Genomic DNA, 21477 nt, shown 5'->3' with positions numbered 1-21477 from the left:
CTATCTATCTATCTATCTATCTATCTATCTATCTATCTATCTATCTATCTATCTATCTATCTATCTATCTATCTATCTATCTATCTATCTATCCATGCCTCTACAGCCATTTGTTGGACTTTGGCCGCTTTTTCAGTTTCTTAATCTGTACGCAGTCGGTAAGACTCCTTGCAGGGGTGGGTGGGGGGGTCAGCCAGTCACAAGGCCGCTACATACACACAGAACAATATAAACACAGAATAAACGCACACGGATATCCATGCCTTGATTTGGATTCGAACCCACGATCTCTGTGTTCGAGACAGCGAAGACGGGTCATGTCTTAGACCGCGCGACGACTGTGACCGGCATTCAGAAATCTAAGGGTTGTAAATACAAAATTCTGAAAAGTTTGTAGATATATAGAAAAATAATTAAGCACTTAAGACCGAATGAGACAAAATTTTTATAAAGACACAAGTAGACTAAAACGGTACGAATATATTTATCTGATATTTAGTTAAAATTCCTGTGTAATTCGCATTTAATTCAAAATTGGTCGTACAAATTAATATATTATCCGTCCACTGTTTTATATGGTTGTAGGTTAGTTTTGTTTCAGTGGAAGTTGAATGTCTTTCTGGTGTTTGTCCGCAGGGTGAAACACGACGTCATCTTCAGCCTGTCAACAACAACCGCATCTAGGTAAACCACTTTTTATGTTCCCAATATACGTATCAGTTACTCTGCGGCTATGCTAATACAAAGGTCACTGTCTTCAAGGGCATACAACGCACTTCGTCAGTCCACCACTCCGCCAGTCCTTGTCTTCTGAGATGTATTCTACATCAGTAAATAAAATGCTGATTAAACAGTTGCTAGGACTTAATACAGTATAAATACAATATATCTTTCCAGGATAAATTACGTCAAAATAGCAGTCCCTCCTTCCAAAGTCATAAAGTTCATTCCATCAGTAAGTCACATTTCACCCTTAACCATAAATATAATCGAACTGTTCAATTCGACAAAATTTTATTCCTCTGTATAATGTTTTCAGCTCAACTCCAGCCACTTACAAGCAGTAAAATATCAGAAAATTTTCCAGAAATGAAACTAATATATAGATTAAAGTTATAATTTAATCTAAATTGACAAAGGCGGGTTCATACAAACACACTGTGGGATAACATAATAATATGTGATTGCAAATTATGTAGAACAATTGGAATTAATTAGTAAACATGACTATAACTGATTATATTGGGGAAATTTATATTTTTGACAAATACTCTTACACTGCCGGTAAGGAAAAGAAAAGTTTCTCTTCTAGTACATAAGGTCCAGAACGGTTCTGGGTCCCACTCAGCCTCATATCCAACTGATATTGGGGCCCAATTCAAGGAGGTAATGCGGCCGGGGCGTGAAGCTGAACAGTCAACTTCATCAAGTACCGAGGCCAACATTGGCCGAGCTATACTTCCATACACTCACGCGCCTTCATGGCGTGATGCTTAATTAATTATACATAGGAACACATGGAAATAAATAGTCAAAATGATATTTTAGTTTACTTTTACTTCGTGGTTTATCTTATGACATACAAACCACATATATGTTTACTAGTAAGCGTGTATGTACTCTAGGTGTTAACTTCTGTTTATTCCGAAATATATCTGAGGAGCAGTTGTTCCCTCACGGCTCCCAGATTGCTTCTGTGAATCATTACAACTGAAACAAAATAAATATTACAGCTTACCTGCGTTTGTACTATAGTTTCGTTGGACGTGTTTTAAAGGGTGGGCCGCCCCCTGCACTACTTCCCTTTCCGTGTATTCATCGAGCAATCAGACTAATCGAAACTACGATGTCGCCACGTCTCGTCTCTTGGCTTGACAATGACTTATAGCATGGTACTCCATTGAAAAGAGAATTGGCAACACTGCATTATTTAAATAATTCATTACGATTCCATTACTGTACTACACAATATACGAGATTTACTCCATCCGAAAGGATAACTCAAAGGCGAACGAGAGACAGAAAATAAAATGAAGGGAAAGAAGAAAATGGAGAGGACAAAGGCATTAAGGAAATGCATTAAAAAGTGATTCTGCCTAATACAAATGTGTGAATATCAGTCTATATGGTTCGTGTTGAATTAAATCTCCTCTATCTTCAAGCTCTTCCTCGTGAAACGTAATTAGGGTGAATATTTATTTTCAGTGATCAAAGCCAGTGGTGCAGACCCATTTTCTTCGCCATGTCTGGCTGGAACTGATGTATCCGGTCAGTGGTCTTTCGAAAAAATCGTAATACAATGTCAAAGTGGTCACAAAGAGAAATTAAAAGGCCCTGACAACAGTATGTAACACTGTCACAACATGTTTCTATTGCTAATGCAGTTTTTTTTTTTAGTTTACAGATATTTGTAGAAAATTTAAACTTGGACTGCATTAAGTGATATTAGATATTCCCCTTTCTTTCCTGGGTTTGTTTTCTTTGTTATATTTCTGTATTCATGCTGATCTCAGCGTTGACCTCTGGCTGTTGAATTTCGCACAGAAAGTAGTAAAAAAATCACAAAGCTCATCTCTCTAGCCTAGTGTCGAAATTAGAAACGCATGGATTTGTTTGTTTATAAACTTTGGTGTCAGTAGCTCAGGATATAAATCGCCGTGTGGTAGGATCGTTAACGGATGATGAGCTAGGAATTATTTGGAAGGAAGCGATCGTGGCCTATTTCAAGGCACTATCTCGGTATTTGCTTAGAAGGACCAAACTAGCTTCTGTTAGAAGAGACGGCTTACCAGCATAGATATAAAGCTGACATATCCTGAATACAAGCCATGAGCAATGCCGCTTAGAACCAAATGGCGTTTATTTGCATAAGGTTTATACTATTACTTATTAGAAACATTAACAGTTCATTCGCCAAAGGCAGTGTCATTTATTTTACTTTCATAATTATTAATGATAATAATATCATCATGAATTCATTTTAATGTATGAACGTATTATGTGTGCTCTTTCTTAAAGAGAATTATGTCACAGAGCCTACTAAAATAATTCCCGTCGTTGCAGTTTATCAGCACTAAATTATGACCAACTACGCTACTGAATATGCCATTTTATTTTCTAACACACTGCATGCCTTGCGAGGTATTAACTGAGTAAAACTGGCTAATTCATAGCTAAGAATAAATTCATGCAGCTGAATCTTTCTTGAGAAGCCACAAGTCACAAGTCACATAGTTACTAAAGAATTCTGCTATATTCATTGAATCCGAAAATTCATTAACTTGTTGACAAGAGCTCTCCACAGGTCCCTATCCTCAGCCAGATCAATATAGTCCATATACTAATCCTATCTCTCTCAGATCCATTTTAATATTATCCTTCCACGTGCATCTAGGTATTTCCAGTGGTCACTTTCCTTGTGGTTTTACCACCAAAATCCTTTATCCATTCTTATTCTCTCCCATGCTTGTTACATGCACAGTTCATTTCATTTTCCTTGATTTGTCTCATCTAATTATTCTTGACGAAGAATACAAATTATGAAGCTCCCCATTATGTAGTTTTCTCGTACCTCCTACCACTTTACACATAGATTCCCCTGCGCTTAACTAATTAAGCACTACGCCATGAAGGCGTATGGATGAGTGGATGTATAGATCCACATATATTCTTGACCTCGGCACTAGCTGAAGGTGAGTAGTCATCTTCACGCCCCGGTCGCTTTAACCCATGGGAAAGAACCCACAGTATCCATTGGGCACGAGGTTGGGTGGACCCTAGAGCCGGTTTGGACGACGTGGAAAAGAGAGAATTCTGGACCTTATCGGGACTCGAACTCCGACCCCACGGTCATCCAGAACGTAGCCAGTCACCATACCGACTGCTCTATCCCGGCTCCACCACATTATCCATGTTGGGTCCAGATATTCATATCTGAGAATAATGTATTGAAATTTAATCTAATTTTATGAAAATTGCACAATTTCCAAGGGTGGCATCATTCACACATGTGAGCAGGTGGCGGACTGCCCTTCTCCCATTCAGCTCTTCTATTTATAATTAAAGTTACGGGCGCTCCTATCTTCTAATGGGTCTAGTATCACCTGCACAACCCTGCTTGAACACAATTTAAAATTCGTTTTAGATGGAAAATAAAGCAGGATGAAAGTGTTTCAGGTCTGACGCGTTGCTAATTGGTAGTTATTGGAAATCGAAATCAACTTTTTGCCCGTCTCACTCCTGTGAAACCAGGAAAATAAAACACATGTTCCTCTCACTGGAAACTGTGATAGGTTCTGTCAATTGTTCTTCTATTCAGCAACATTGTCTTTAACGCTAATGCATTACGTCGAAACATGGCGCTGAAGGTGGTAAGATGAAGAGGCGTCTAAGTTATTTTCTTCAGCAAGTACCGTGTACTTAAAGTAAAACACTGTAATTTAGAACAAAAGAATTATTCCTTTCTGATTCTGATTAATTGAAAATTTTCAATAGGAAAGTGTACTGTAACATGACGCCCGAAAGCCCGAATAGTCATATCATAATAGACGTTCCTTGCTAGGCAACTACTACTTGGTAAACATTCTCGTGGCAACGAATACGCAAGCAACAACTGAGTAAATTACGTTGTTATACAACGGCGCTGTAAACACGCCTTTCCAATAATAGAGAGTCCGTTTTCTGCGTGGTCCCTGCAAAGTGGTTATAAAGAAGTTTTTGTTTGAGAAGTCGTAGTCAAGTCGAGTTAAATTTCGAGAAGCCAACCTGTAGGGATTTGAACTTTGGAGCAGAGAAATTGAATCGAGACGAGTCTTCGGAATTTGCAGTTGCAGGATAATGGCAAGGAAGGAATTAGGCTATGGAGAAAAAAGACTTCATGTCCGATCTGATTTGAAGTGACAGTGAGACCCTAATAAATCCGTTGCCAGGATACGACTAGTGAAGAGTGAGAATTCTAGTATATATGTGTGTGTGTATAACTGTGAAATGTAAAGAGTTTAAATTAGCGATAGCGCTGTATTTTCCTGCCGTTCCGGATACAGTGTGTAAGTCATCAATACATCCAATCATCCTAACCAAAACCCGTCTAAAAATCACGTACACCCCTTACGCGTGACTGTATTAAAATGAGAGGAACCTGGCTTAAACCGCATGCGTAACTTATCGGTTATTTTACTCGTATATAATTTAATTTTTCTTTAAACATTAATCGATTATAAAAATCGTACACTAGGCGTTAAATGAAAAAATGTAACACTTTATGACACAAAATGGAACCTTACAATTTATCCGATTGAAAGCAATTTAAATGGTAATCCTGTTTGGATGAAATAAAATGTTGATGATGAAGAAGTTTGTTATAATTCTACTGAATTATAAAAGCGTAAACAATGAATGGTGCATCTAATTCTTTCAATGAACACATGTTATTTTCAATTACATCATAAGAAAAGTATTAGAGACTAATATTTCATAAAATCAGATATACTGATAAACACCACCTCATGAACACATATATTGAAATAGAGTTATAGTTCCACCATTCTTGACCTCGGAAATACGAGTAGATGTAGGTGAGTGGTCAGTTTCGCGCCTCGGCCGCTTACTCCTGGGATAAAACCCCGGTATCCATTGGACATGAGGCTGAGTGGGTCACAGATTCAGTCCGAAAGCTGTGTAGAGGAGAAAAATCTCTTTCCTCTGCCGAAAACTGAACCCCGGTCATCCAGACCCTATCCCGACACATCCTTGTTCCAATTAATAACTTTATCACCAATATTTTCTAATTCCGCATAATGTCTCTCTTTCAGTATATCTCGCCCCACTCCAGATGTATTGATATGTTTCTTCCTTAGCAACACCACATATTCATGGGAGATCCCATTCCTGGCACACATAATTAATGTGATATGTGCTGGTCGATCAAACAAGCAGCTGGGACCGGCTGGAGGGTGTCCTCCATGAAGCATACAATGTTCTCTTGGCTATGCGGACAATCCCGATTGAAAGCCACATGGTTTGACGAAAATCACATAGTTGCAGTTCGGTTAACATTCCTATATATCATCATCATTATCATCACTGGACTAACACAGTAGGTGTATCCAATAATGTTGTTTTGTGTGTATAGGAGAATGGGTTGGAGACAAGGAGGCAAGCATGCGTGTATATCTCTGGGTAGGTCTGCATGCGAGAAACAGAGCTGCCATGCATATTGTATAGACCAAAGGACACCCCCTTCCTCAGCGTCCCCTATTATAATCACTATTCCCTTGCATGTATCGAATGCTTTAGCATCTACCACCCCTCTCTGACACAAATACACCCCTCCCTCTCGAAAGCTATGCAAACCTCTATGTGATGGAATTTCTGCGCCACAATCAGTCAATGTTGCTGTGGTATGCAATGGTGAGGTTGCTATTATAACATTTGCTTGCAGTGGTTAGATGCCTCTAACCCAGCCCAACCCACTCTCCGAACCAAAAACTCAACGCTAATATACGCTTGATTTCAAATAACTAACGGTGTATTGTGTATTGATGTTGAAATTAAGAGCGGGAATAGTTGTTTTAGGTACACTTAGTCTCGATTAAATTTTGATTGGAATCCCAAGTTAATTTAATGAAACTAGTCAGTTTATTTATTTATTCATTCATTCATTCATTCATTCATCAGTGATTCTACAGCTATTTGTTGGGCCCTGGCCGTGTTTTCAGTTTCATAATCCTATACACACCTGGTAAGACTCGTTGGACGATGAACCAGCCCGTCGTAATCCGTTACCTGCATAGAGAATAAACGCACACAGACATCCATGCTTCCAGTTGGATTTGAACCCAAGACGTCAGTGTTCGAGCGGGCGAAGACGGTTCAAGCCTTAGAAAGCACGGCCACCGTGGTCGGTTTTTTACTTTCTTTGATAATATGAATTTATACAAAAACTTGTCTTCATCTGAAACAAACACGCATACAGAATTTCTCCATGTTTAATGAGAAGTGTTTTAGTGATGCAAATTTTCTTAAGTAGCTCATTGTCTGTAGCACTGGCATACAGCGTTTGGTTGAAATAAATTCGCATGAAAGAAAACGAACTGAATTAGAGGATAAAAGTTGTAAGAAGATGTGCTACTATGTGGAATTGAGCTACTGTATATCAGTCGGTATAGCGACGGGCTACTGCCTGGCGAGGTCAAGAATGGTGGAGCTCTACCTCCACTACCCAATATATCTTAGTGGAATAATGAAGGCACAATAGATCAATATGGTCGCGGTGCAAGGGCCAAGAAGGCCCACCCCTTATACATTCATACAGTCATTAGTGGAATAATGTGTAATTAATTAAGCACACGAGCAAATTTACCTTTACGTCTTAATTTGTAGTAGGTCTAATGACAGAATTCCCCACTACTACTGCTATGCCTTCTTCACGATGAGTAATCCAGTGATTGTATTGGAGTAAATTACGTAAATTTTAAAACCTTCTACACCTACATACAAATGAATATTATAAAATATACTGTCACATGTAGGAGTAATTGAGTGACTTATAAGATGGGTTTTCGATTGGATCATTGGATATATTGACACCCTGTACACAGCGCTAGTGCTACAGGGAATTACAGGGCTCACGCTGATCTAAACACTTCGCAGTTCACCGTTACACACGTACTAAGTGTATCACAGGAATGGATTTGTAGCAGTCTCACTGTCGCTTCAAATCAAACATGAAGTCTTCTTTCACAGCCTAATTCATTTCTTGCCTTTATTCTGCAGCTGCCAATTCCGAAGACTAGACTCAATTCAATTCCTCTACTCCCAAGCTCATAGCCCGGCAGGCTGGCCTCTCGCAACTCCACTCTTCACTTCTCGACTACTCCTGTTCTATTCTGTTCTGGTCTATGCTGCCGAACACTTTCTTATAACCACTTTGAACGGACCCCACGGAAAGTACAGCCTCTATTGTTAAGAAAGTGTGTTTACTCGTCCTTTGCCTAGTAACAGACGTCCTATTATTGAGTGATTTTGCTTGTGCTGGAGTGTATTTACCGTGTCGTTGCCTAGCAATGAGTGTACAAGTCACGATATATTATTTACCACAAAACTCTACAGAGTGCTGAGAAGCAATGAACATGGAAATGATGGTCTGTAAAACCATGCTATGGTCAATGACAATTCAGCCTAGCGTAGACCTACATCTTGTTACTGAAATTTAATAATATAATTGATTCTGTTTGCATAAACAAAATGGCGAGTGGGAAACAACGGTGCGAAATCTAGCACAGCTGAATTTTTTCAAGTAGGATGCTATGAGAAACAGCGCGATGCTCAAGGCCTGCACAAAATATACGAATGTTATGGGTCGTTCCATACATCGGTTTAGTAAAGTAGCTCAAGCAGTGGCGCTTCTGATTTCATTCGAGATGTGACCGGCCACGACCGCTTCTTTTCACACACCCTTCATTCCATTTTTCACTCACAATCCTACAATTCGATGCTACATACCTTGTGATACTAACAGGTTCGTTTAATACGAATATAATTATATGTACATGCAGTTTGCTGATGATCCGCAATAGCTCAGTTGTTATAGCTAGATGAATAGGGTTCGATGCTCGGCTTAGGTAATTATTATTTCCCTTCTCCACATCATCCAGACCGGCCCTGATGACCATCCAGCCTTCTATCCAATGGATATTGGTGGCTTCTCCAGGAGTGAAGTAGTTTAGGCCCGTCACAGTAGCCGCGCCGTCTAAGGCATGAACGTCTTCTCTCGCTCGAACGCTGGGATTGTGGCTTCGAATCCCACTCAAGACATGGTTGTCTGTGTGTGTTCTGTTTGTAGGTAGTGGCCTTGCGACGGGCTGATCCCTCGTCCAAGGCGTCCTACAGACTGTGTAAGAGGTCAAGAACCTGAAAACACGACCAAGGTCCAACAAAGGGCTATACAGATAGATAGATAGATAGATAGATAGATGAATGTGCCAGGTGTGGGCCTTCTTGGCTCTTGCACCGCGACCACAGCGATCTATTGTTCTTAGATAGATAGCTAGAAAGTGGCTTGAGTCTGAAGATGACCACTCACTTCCATCTAGTGTCAAGGTCAGGAATAAGTGGAGCTATACCTCCACTCCACTTCCTCCTCAACGAGTGGTGCTTTATTAAGTGATGACATCCTTGAATATTAAACTATATATGTAGCTAAAGTCTATTTTAATTAAGTAAATTTCTGTTATTCTGACTAAAATTATAGACTTAATATATTTTGATGGTAGTGAACACGGGCTTAGAAGGAGTAGGTCTTGGCCTAATTTAAGGCGTTGTCCAATCATTTGTCTGAAGTGACGAAGGAAAGCCACAAAAAGGATCATTCATAATGATCATTTCCCCGTAGAAATTCGAAAAGGGGATCTCACGAATACAAGTCAGAAGCATTGCCGAATGAGTCAAATTGTCTCTTAGCTTCATTAAATAAACCTAATATTAAACGCAGTAAAATAGCCACTGCGGACAAGCTGGCTGCTAGGCCCATACAATTTTCTGTTTAAAGGATACCAATAGTTTCTTTATCCCGGAGGTAAAAAGACAAAGCTTAATTTTCTATCATATCCCCATCATATTTGTCTTCTTGGCATGCTGCTTAAATAAGGAGCAACTTTACATTTCTCTCTTGAGAATGATGACCTTGATAATAAAGCTAATATTTTAAGAATATAGACATTCCATTGCTAAGTCCATTTCAACTTCAAATTCCATAACATTTTATATATTTCGTGAATTTATAGTAATATTATATTATTTTCCTCAAATTTCAATACGTTGCAATTGAAAATTCCTTTAAACTAGACATATTTAACAACATATTCGATATATATTGTGACATGTCTAACCGTTGCTGGGCAGCGGGAGGTGGAACGAGTTGCCACGAAGACAGACCCTAGATAAACGGTTGGTTTCCAAGTTACGCAACAGTGGAAACGAGGTTATGCAACGATAAGGAAAGCGGTGTTTGTCCGTGCCTAGCCGAGCCGACCTGAAACGCGCTGGTTGCTACGCAGCGTTGCCCATCAACGCCTTTGTAAACACGACGTTACACAACAGCTGTACCTATCACGTAACTGTTTTCTGTGTTGTCCGTGCTGATCCTAAATAAGGAGCAGCGAACACTATGCAGTGAGTGAGTGAGTGAGTAAATAGAGAGAGAGTAACCAAACAGTTGCAGTCTAGCATTCGCCGGAGAGAGCGGAAGCAGGAGAAGTAGTTGTGATACTGCAAATGGCAGTACTTGTAAAATTGTGAATTGTGTAATTGTAAGAGCGAGTGTTCAATAAATTCGCTACATCCAAGACGGATGTCCTGTAACGTTATAAAGATATATATATATACATGCAATAACTTCAACATATTTATATAATCTGAGATTCAAACCCGTGATCTAATTAGTCAAGCGGTACAAAATTCTAATCACCTTATAGTGATCGACAAGTGTGATATGTATCGAGTCAAATCTTAAGTGAGTAGAATGCACATGAGCTGGGATAGCTCAGTTGGTGTAGTGATTGGCTACGGGTTTGACAACCGCTTTCATGGCGTAGTGCTTCATGGCGACAATTTTACATTTACTTACATAGAATGTACGTGGCTTTTGGCACAGGGCCACAAAATGTGTGTTCTCCTTGTGCGGTTCATTGCGCATTTATTGCAGAAAACAAATTATGAAGAAACCAAGTATCTCAAGGACAAATGCTCCAGTTCTGGACACACTGTGTAAAAGGAAATTTCAAGGTAGACGGAATAATGGGGGAGCGTCCACTTGCAATGTTGTTTCAGTTTCCTTTTGACTACCGAGTCAAGGCCATTCCAGGTAGCGCTGCAAGAGTGGATTCCGAGCTGCGTTTCACATCAAGGAAGTGGTGCGGAAAGAAACCAATCTCAGCGAATTCGACAGAATACAAGCGAATTACTAATACACTTTTACTATAATTGTACACATGTATTATTTACAGGAATTCAGTAAATATTTGCCTTCTCAGAGATAATAGAACTGCCACGGAAAATCAGAAGGACGGGTATGTAGCATGCACGAAAGAGAAGAAAAATGAGTATAAATTTTACAGGATAACCTGAAGGAAAAAACCATTTAGCGTACATACATTCAGAGAGGAGAATAATAATAAAATGGATCTCAAAGGAATAGAATTGGAAAGTATGAACTGGATTCATCAGGCTCGAGATAGAAACCAATGGTGGGCTCTTTTGAATATTGTAATGAAATTTTGATCAGATAAAATTCTGGGAATTTCTTATGTAGTTGGAAAACTGTTAGGTTCTCGAGAAGTACTCTTATCAATATGGTTACTTGGTTATAATGGAATTTATTTCGCAAATAATAAGCCATTCTGCTTGAATATACGCTTGTGATGCTGATCAATTTCCGTGAGAATAAGAAAGAAAGCTGAACATAATCCATTACTAGACAGCATGTCATGAGGACATACGGAGGTACTAAATGGAGATGACCAGTCATCCTCCTGTCACCATCATCCATGTGCTGTGTGGGAAGCACAGCCGCTGGTACAGCAGTTGCAAATGGATAAATTCCTACCGCTGCATGGAATGGAACCAGCCCCTATTCGGTCCACTGTCTGAGCTCTGTGTGTGCGAAATATTACTTTTAACAAAATAATTTTGTCTGGCGACCTAATTACTTTAACCCAATTTTGTGTCGACAGTTTATAATTAATTCACTTGTACGGCGTATTTTCTTAACTGTTTTCCTTAATATCTTCGGATTCTTTGTGCATCTAATTAAGAACTGCTTCAATTATTTAATTGCTGTTCTAAAGAATAGTTGTATCCTATTTTAGAAAGAAGATTTCTATTAATAATTATCTACTTCAGAAACGTATGAATACGGACAAGTAAATGGGAAGGAATAAAATATTCATGAGCACGCGGTAGTGTAGTCGTTTAAGGCACTGTGCTACAAGCCGAAAGGTCGATGGTTCGGTTCCCTAAGAGGTCACTACGTTTTTCAATTAATCTAATCCTTCCAGCCGCATTATGACCCTTGGGTCGACTCAGCCTCTAACAGAAATAGTACTTGTGAGGTAAAGGACGACAGGCATTTAAGGCTGACAAACTCACCGCCATCTGTTAGTCGATTTTCTATGAAATGTAGGAGCCTTAACGTTACAGAACGCCGTTGGCCTCCAAGGCCTTTTCCAGGATTATATTTATTTTTATAAAATATTCAGTGAGATTGTGCAACAGAAAATAAACTACTGGCCAAAAATACGAAAATGAGAAACATTTAGGCATAAAAGTGAGGGACAATAAAGTGCACGGTGCTGAATATATGTAGGAGAAATATTGAATTTCGCTACATTAAACATTTTTCATTTTAAGTCTAAACGTCGGAAACATCATTAGCTTATTTAGGGTAAATGTGCAGTTACTGAATGAATGTGGCGACCTCTAAGATATAATTGCATTTTGTTATGAAATGGAACGTATTCATAAAATATAATTACAGCGGCCTGTCACTGATCCCTTTCCCGTACCTGCCAGACATAAATCAGAAATGCAAATAACCATGTCACGGCTTATTACAATTCTTTATTAAAATTTTTCCTAATTTAGTCACCTAAATTGTAGTATTGTCTCTGTTAATTTCCTGTATCTACATGTGGACAGCCCAACAAACAAATCCTTTCAGATTTTATCCTGTTACTAGGAAGTGTGCGTAAACCACAAAAATTACTATTTACTTAATATCGTAAATTAATCAGTTATTTCGTCCGCTTTACGTTCAAATATCTTGAAGAGTATATTGTTTATTTCTAATTTATTTTCTTTCAAGTAAAACGACATTTTGATAATTATAAGACAAGTCATAAATTTATTGAATTTTTAATATGGAAAATATAGAAGATGACAAATATTCTTAACTGAATAACAACAAATATTTCCAGAACCGATTCTTCTTCTACTTTTATCAACTACTGTATTCCATAATTAGTTATAATGGACGTTCTAAAATCAATAAATTTTCATCCTGATTGATAGGATAATTTTCAAACAATGATTAAGATATCGGACTGAATGGTTTTAATTAATCCGGCGATATAAAATACAGTCAGTCGTTCAGTATAGGAGTCGCAAAATATGATCCACAGATAAACTTGTCAGAAAATGAAAATAAGAGGCTTTCCATTTCTTAACGCAATATAAAAACAGACCATTTTTTGTGGGATTGACCCAAAACGATTTTTGATCTCACCTACTTACTTGTAACATATTCCATTTCGTTCAGTGGACAATCCTTTCCTTCATTTCTCTTTTTATCTTCTCTTTCCTTCACTTACCTTTTCATGTTCTCCTTCCTTCACCTCTCACACATTACTTCCGTAACCTCTATAAGTTAACGGATAAATTCTGCTTCATACTTTCTAGCGACACAGATTATGAACAAACCTTTGGTCGGATCTGTAATTACAACACGAAACGTGATTTAAGCTTCAGAGAACGTGAGAGAGGACGAGGGAAAGAAAAGGCGAGTTCCGTTTTTACTCCTGCGTCACAAAGTAGTATTAGAATGGGTCATATGTGAATCCCTGCAAATCTTCTGTGTTAAAATTCGATGGATCGATCTCGGGCAGGTCGCACACAAACGGCAGTTATTTAAAAAGGTACATAATTTTGTCCTCCAGACTAATGAGAATTGTATATATCTTGTGAGAACTAATGCAGCATATGCGGGGGCACGCGGTAGCGTAGTTGGTTGAGGCACTCAGCTACAAACCGGAAGGTGGCGGGTTCGAATCCCAATGAGTTGGATATTTTCAGTTTACCTAATCCTTCCAGCAGCAATATGGTCCTGGGGCCGACTCAGCCTCTAACAGAAATAAGTACCAGGAATCTTCCTGGGGGTAAAGGGCGGCTGGTGCGTAAGACTGACTACCTTACCGCCATCTGTGAGCCGATTGTCTAGAAAACATATGACCCTCAACGTCTCACAACCGTAAAGGCCTTCACGGCCTGTTACAGGGAAAGCTTTACCTTACTGCCGCGTATCCTTCCTCATTACTGTCATCTTTTATGAACTTGCAATAATTTTCTGCGTCGTTTAGATTTATTGGTAACTCACAGATAACACACCATTAAATTAAAATGTTATTTATATACCAAGTTTCGATATGAAGTTCGATCCGTACCAAATGCCATCAGAATGTTCTCAGTTCGAGCCATGTTCATCCAAAAATACTTTCGATGAAGTTTCTCCACGAAAATGTTGTGATTTTCTATCCAGGACGTGCTACCCTTCCGTCTTCTGTCCGGTACTTAAATGTTGTACTGTATGCTACACACAGATCCCCCCCCCCCGTGTTAACAACAAATTTCTCCCATAACGTAGCCCTAGAATTAAACAATATAGCACACTAATACAGACAGTCAAACGTTAATATAATCATTTCGATCATACAGTGTGCAGTAAAGCACCGCTCAACTTCTTTCCTCTCGTCACGGCGAAGTCCACTTACTAACCACGTTAACTTCATGACTTCCTGAAGCCTTAGAGCCTCTCAAACGTACCTCTACCAGAAGGACTTGCGGTCATGGCCTGGGAACCTTCAAAGCAGGAAAATATTTTCTAGCCTCCTTAAATTTAGTGCCTCCCACTAACCCCACCTACCTCCGCGCCAGATTTATCTTCTCTCTTTCTGTCTCTTATTTAATTATAATTGTAAATGAATATTAATAATAATAATATGCAGTGTTTTGTAATTTTTTACATTCTAGAGTTAATTCCTCTGAGATCCAAATATTGTCCTCATATAGCCTGCATTTCTTTTATTATAAACGACAGTTAAGCTTGTAATATTGTGTCTGTGTAGGTTTATATTCCTGTCTGCTAGCTATTTTTGAACAGACTAAATTTTTATGAAACGTGATACAACCCTGATGCTACTGCTTAAAATTCCATCTTTGTAATTTTAAATTGTCTCTGGTCTACAATACCAGTATGACGGTCATATATATTTATAGACTGGAAGAAAAAGTAGCCATGCTTAATGCTGGTTCCTAAAATGCTGAGTGGTACCGAATATAAAAAATGAAATTTAACTTCGGTTAATGTTCTTGATTTATAGAACGTAAAAATTATATGTCGCTGAGTGAAAACTAAATTTATCTTCAAGTCTGATAATGATAACTAATTACGTGTTCTACCTGGGCATACTTTATGTGTATGTCGACAGATTTTAAACGTTTTCAGGCATGTTAAGCAAAACATTTCCTTTCTGTTGTATTCCTCAATCGTTGCGACAGTTCAGAAATTTTAGATTTCTTTTCTTTTGGCGCTACAGCCCCAATTTTGGGCCTTGGCCTGCCTCCATGCAACTCTCCGTTTCACTTCAGCTTACTAGATCTTAGACATTCGGTAGGACTCATTGGGCTGGTGATCAGCTAGTCGCGAGGTCTATACCTGTACATAAACACAGAAAAAAAAAACACACACACACACACACACACACTAAATATCTATGCCCTGAGTGGGATTCGAACACAAGATAGTGGCCTCCGAGCTAGTGAAGGCAGTGCATGCCTTGGACCGCTCAGCCACCGTGACTGGCCATATTTTAGATTACGTTTGACAAATTTAAAGCAGGAGAAGAAAGGGCTGGTTGCAACATTTCTAAGTTGAAACAGCGTCCCTCAGCATTATGATACGTTTTCAGCATAATGTATAACTACCCGGCCTCCACTCTGTGAACCTTTTGTGAAGTCGCTAATATCACGCGTTCGTCCTGCAGAGAAGAAAAATTATTGTTTGCACTCGTGAGTAAAAATTTTACTACTCATAAGATCTTCTCTTAGGGATTTTGTATATACATGGCGATGATTATGAATGCTATAGGTGTGTATTATGGAGCTTCTTCCCAAGTGATGGTTCCTTTGTGACACGTGTCTGCAACATGAGTCACAGACTAATGACGCAGGACAACGAACTGGAGCTCGGCATGACAAGTGTCGCAACTAACTTCCACTAATCCTGCTGTAATGTTCTTAATTTTGTATTGACTTTGTTCACAGCAAACTGTAAAGCTATTTAAGATCTAATTAGAAATGGTTATAAATTCTTGATAAACCATTTAGCATGTAAATTAGAATAAAATACACAATAATTTTATTAAGAACGTAACGTATTTTTCGATGGTGGCCTTTGGGTGTTTCATGTGACCGCCTATTCAGGTCGCATTGTCAAATCTGGATAAGTACTTGACTCGTAGGTCCCCAGAGAATACTCTTACGGCTGTGACCTCAGCAGAAATCACACAGAAAATTATTCTCTCTTTAATGGTCTCGTAAAACATTACGTATGACTCTATGGCAACCGAAATTTCATCATTCAATCCGGACATATTCACTGATGATGATATTTCCGTAGCGATCGTCAGAGGCAGGTCAATTCAGAACACCAACCTATGCGCAGGAAATCAACAAAACTTGAAATTAAGAGCCTTTGCCTGAAGCGAGAAACATGAATTACAACAGCGAGTTTTTGAGCCCTTTTAGTACTCAAAATATTACATTTTATCGAGCTTGTAGTTCCTCTGTGTGCCCAGCACGAACTGAATCGTGTCAAATGTGGAGGAAAAGAGGAAAGTTAGAAATGAAAGTAAGAATTGAATTATCATTTAAGTATATCGGGTTTAATCCCTTGCGTTGCTTGTATGTTATTAAATTCCCGACATGTGTCGTTTCCACAAGAACATCTTCACGGGTTGTACCATATTAAAGGAAACGTTACAAATCCTATGCAGGCCTACATGTATAAAGAAGAGACTTAAATTATGAGAGTCATAAATTTCTTTTAAAAAGTTGACAGTGAGTTAAATTCATTGACGTAAGCCGTAATTAGTGCAGTTTCAATCATTATGGTGTGTCAGGCGATGCTGCATGCTGCTGTCTCACACTTTCTTAGGTGTCGATAAAGTGGAGTTCTGTTGTTTCGTTCTGGTTCTTAGTAGGTGACACACTCTGTTTGTCCACTGTTCTGGTTTTAATATGAGAAGGTTTTCAGTGTGCGACCAGCAATTTATGAGTAAAGAGAAAGAAGAGATGGTGCAATAAAATTTGAAGTGACAAGGAATAGAAAAAGAAGGATGGCAATGAACGAAAGGGAGAGAAAAAGGGGATTTACGAGAAACACAGCGAAGCAAGCCAAAAAGAAACTTGAAATTCTTTTCCCTGCCATGATATCGAACCTTAAGTACAGCAGCTTCTATGTTGGATTTCCCTCGCTCTTCATCCCTCACGCCTTCCATAACAAAATCTACCACATCTTTAAAGGTTAGTCTCATAAGAGAGGAGGGGGTGAGGCTTTCCAAAGTTTTAACAGCTCTCAGTTCACGTTTTGCCTTGGATGAAGAAAGAAAAGACCCTGCATTATATAAATATCAAACTTTTTACCACTGAAGACTTGAACAACACAGGAAACTTCCTTCTTAGGTTCTTCTTTCATATCTTTTTTTAACTTCAGAAGAAACAAGAAAGTGTCAATCAGGGAAGCAGCACATTGCCCCCAAGTAAGGTAAAAAATTGTATTAAATAGAAGCAGAACTTTGTTTAAATTCCAGCTGATCTAAAAGAGGAGGAGGAGGATTTCCTTTCTTCTATTTTTTCAACGTAAAAGCCGTCGGGCTGAGACCCGTGTTCAGGCAAAGAAAGAAAAAATACATAAAGCCTTCCCTTTCTACCGTAACATTGTGCTGAGCCCAGAGCCCTCCCAACTAGCAACGTGACGTCATTTAGGTGTAGCAGCTGTTGGTTATTAAGATGGTGTACAAGAGCGCCATCTTGACAACGACTGATGCTGCCATCTAAGCATTCATCACCAACATTCTACTTTGTGATTATGTATTTTGAACTATAACAGCAAGTTATATGAAATTTAACCAAATTGCAGAAATACCCACGTGAAGAATAATATATTCCTTAGACATGAGAGCTGAATTCTGAATTTCGTACAGTTTCGTAAAGAAAATTGGTCCTATAATAAATGACAGAGATTTTGATGCGTTCTGGTACCCATTTTATTTTGAGAATTTAAAGGTTTCATAATTCTAAATGAAAACTGACTAACTCAAGAGTGCCTTATAAAGGTCATAATCAGTTCCTTTCCCAGTTAAGCCAAGCCTCGATTCGAAGCTGCCCTATCATATACCGTCATGTTAAAAATCAGCTGTAAATGCTAATCACAATTTAATTCAATTAAGTATGCTAATTAATTATTTTATAACCTTGTCTTATGCAACATACAGTGCAGGTTGTTGTAACACTAAAATTCCAGACTTACCCAGGGAGAAGAAGGGATGTTAGGTTCTAATCTCACTAGGGGGTACCGACTGGTCTCGCTAAGGTTTATTTGTGGTTTTCCTCAGACGCTCCAGGAAAATGCCTCGGTTAGTCTACGGGTCTACAGATCATTTCAAATTCATCTGTCGTCCATAGGTTTCACGCTGTGTAGCCCAGCTAATAAGCCAGAAAAAGAAAATGCAATGCAGCCTTATGTAAGTCAGACGGGATTTTATTTAGCTTGATTGCAGTTAAACTGTCTTGGAGCAGCACTTATTAAGTGGAATGAATATAAACCTTGTATTGCACGAGTACCTACACAAGGCAAGGAGATAAAATTATAAGGCTTATGTTTTAAGAAATAAGCTGACTGAGAATTTAATCAAATTTAACTTTCAGAATGCTGAAGAGCAAATATAATCCGAAGCGAAAGATGTCTCTATCATTTACACCGCTAAATTAGGCGCTAAATGGGTGTTCTTAAGCATGTAGCTATGCTGGTTTATAATTTTGTTGTTGTTTTTGTTGAAGGTATTTTCTCAGCAGAGAATCGAGTTAAGAAGGTAGGACTATCTGAAAGCAGCTAAAATGGAGAATGTTCGGTTACAACGAGACCGGAACGGAAAGAAAAGATTTATACAATGGGTAGTTATATAAACGAGTTCTTTAGAAACGTTTTCGAATGATGGATAATTTTGGTTGAAATTTCAGATCGAATGCATATTAAATTTTGTTGGAACACTCACTAAAAGCGGCACAGATGGATGGAATTGTACTACTCACATGAAACTTGGAAAATAGGCCATGATTGTGTAAGGTATATCTTAGATTATAGGGCCTGTGTCTCATTGGATAGAGTCCATTTTTGAAAAATTGGTAAGTGTTCCTCTGGTAGATATATTCCCGTCCTTGTAAGTAACACGGACCACTTCTGTGGTCTAGTGGTCACAGATTTTGACCACAGATCCCGAGGTCCGGGTTTTATTTCCGGCGCTACCAGATTTTCTGAGAAGTAGTGAGTCTGGAACGGGGTCTACTCAGCCTCGTGAGGATAATTGAGTAGCTATTTCAAGCAAATAGCAGCTCCGATCTAGAAAACCGAAATTAACGGCCCTGGGGATTCGTTGCGTTGACCACGCGACATCCTCTATCCGCTAAAGTTGGCACTAGCTTCGCCGACAAGCGGCGGTCGTTCGGTCGGTATAGTTCGCTTGCGGACTAAAACCAAGGAGTTTGTTCTTTTTTTGTAAGCAACACAAAGAATGATGCTCAGAAGATCTTAAAGCTGGACTCCGCTCTCGGCTGTTAACAAAACTTCTAAGGCTTAGCTTCCAGTCTTAAAAATTTCAGGGAGATATACTCTTATAATTATGGTGGTTTCGAATGTGATGCGACATAGTCTGATAGACAAGTACCAACAATTCGGAGGTATATGGGTACAAAGCTACAAGCCATCACATGCCAGGAAAGAATCATGACGCTCACCGCCATCACAAATTTAATTCTATTTTGAGTACCGAATTGTTAAACGCCAATGGCTCTATATATACCGTCTGCTTTTATTAAAACTCTTAATTTTTCGTGTGGTGTTCTCACAGTGGACATCGTCTTATTTTTCTTCAACAGCATTAACCGGTTGGGCTTTGCGGCGGAGATTTTATGTATTTTCTGTGAGGTACGAACTGAATTCATATATTACTTAGAAGAAATCCAGTCTTTAAAGAGTTAATAATATTAAACTTCCTAGAGTAAAATTAATTTGCGGATAACTGTGCTTCTTGCCCGTTTGTAATCACATCTTAGTCCAGATGCGTTTGTTATACATAAAAGAAACCTTTCGTATTACAAAGGAGCCGAATTGCATTACCGTTATTGTTACGTGCGTTTCATCTCAAATACGTTTTTTGTGTGCCTGCAGAATATAGGTTAATTTTATTACCTCTTAAAAATTCCTAGACAAATAGTCCATATGATAAAATTACTTAGTTTTCCTGGAACGGTATTGACGCAAAAGGGATCTCTTTTGTACTTTGCTTAACCTTATTCATAATAGAATATTAGGGTAAAGGTTTACAACACAAAAATATTATACAACCACTCCCCTTCTTGTCCAAAAAATATTCCCTTCTTCTGCCAAAAAAAGAGAGAAAAAAAAGAAGAAAACTCCTCTCCCTCCAAAATGTAGCGAGTTGGGGCAGACTGCAGGCATGTCACACTGACTTGACAGCACCTTAATGACATTTTGCTGCCCCCTCCTCCACATACAAGCTGAGGGTATTACAGAGAATGACAGCACCCAACCAAGTTATTAATGTTCAAGCCAATGACAAATGACGGACTGTCTGCAGCAAAAGCAAGACTGATACGGTATAGGGCATCACGGGTACCGTGTAGGATTTATACAGGCAGCTTCAATATCAACCCCCCCATTTGCTTCTACTTTCATCCCTTAGGGGAAAATGGGCTAGAAGACAGAATAGTGTAAAAATAATGAACAGCTTTATAATTATGTTAAAATATTAGAATCTAAATTAAGCGAGAATACAACACTAAAGATATCAAAGAATTTAATTTTGCACGTAATTTGGAAATTTTCATTTTCTATTTATAAAACTCATGAGTGATAATGTATAATTTCTAAAATACAGAATAATTTTTGTTAACGAGTATGCCATATGCAATTCATCTCTGAGTGAAGTACGACTTTGTTTCAGCCTTACTTTCATAAACTCTTCTCAATATCGCTGGAAGCTTTCATCTTGTTTTTCATTTATTAACGACGTTCTTTATTTCACTTTTAATTCCAAATATATGCACAAAATTGTGGCTGACTGAAGCTACGACAATTCTGCCTGAAAAGAATTGATATTAATACAAAGCACTACATACAGAGTATGAAAATATACAACTTAACATATTTCAGTTCAGAGCATGACTGATATTAGTCCAGTGTACTAGAAAATGACTAAATAAAAATACAAGTCAACACATCTTTAGAACCATACGTGAAATGACCCAATATGTCTGATAACGACACATTTGTGTTCGCTTGTGCTATTAGCTTAATATACAGTACAAGGCAGCTTGGAATTCAGTAAGTAATGTTACAAACATATTCAC

The 21477-nt window shown here is 38.5% G+C and overlaps 1 protein-coding gene across 1 annotated transcript in view; it reads left to right on the top strand.

Annotated features, from left to right (window-relative positions):
• LOC111861791 (homeotic protein antennapedia) overlaps positions 1–21477 on the top strand; it is a 1040626-nt gene that overhangs the window by 896969 nt on the left and 122180 nt on the right. The gene's annotated exons all lie outside the window — the stretch shown is intronic.

Source organism: Cryptotermes secundus, unplaced genomic scaffold (assembly GCF_002891405.2).
Source record: "Cryptotermes secundus unplaced genomic scaffold, Csec_1.0 scaffold180, whole genome shotgun sequence".
In the NCBI taxonomy this organism is placed as follows: Eukaryota; Metazoa; Arthropoda; class Insecta; order Blattodea; family Kalotermitidae; genus Cryptotermes; species Cryptotermes secundus.
Note: the sequence above shows the minus strand (reverse complement) of the source record. Positions and strands in the feature narration are given on the sequence as shown.